This window comes from Penaeus monodon, chromosome 34, assembly GCF_015228065.2.
Source record: "Penaeus monodon isolate SGIC_2016 chromosome 34, NSTDA_Pmon_1, whole genome shotgun sequence".
NCBI classification, from domain to species: Eukaryota; Metazoa; Arthropoda; class Malacostraca; order Decapoda; family Penaeidae; genus Penaeus; species Penaeus monodon.
In genome coordinates, this window is record NC_051419.1 from 6,850,353 (window position 1) to 6,850,707 (window position 355).

Genomic DNA, 355 nt, shown 5'->3' on the forward strand with positions numbered 1-355 from the left:
CATGTCTTCCGAATCACTCCCCTCCCTCCCTCCCCCCAGTAGCAATAGGGGGGGGGAGTCGAGGGGTGGAGGGAGGGGGGAGGGGAGGGTCGTCAGAGGCCTAAGCCTTCTCCATAGGCCTAAACAAAAAATATGATCCTATATAAAAAGTGATTAAGAGAAAAAAAAAAAGTTTCTTGTTGTGACATCCTGATATCAGTGTCAATTAGCTTTGTCTCTCTTCTTAGTCCGTTTTGTGTCTCTTTCTCTATTTATTTTCTCTTTCTTATGTCCATTCTTTTGGTTTATTCTGTTTTTTATCCATTCATTTATTTTATTACATATTTTTCATATGTACATTTTTTTTTTGTTTCTT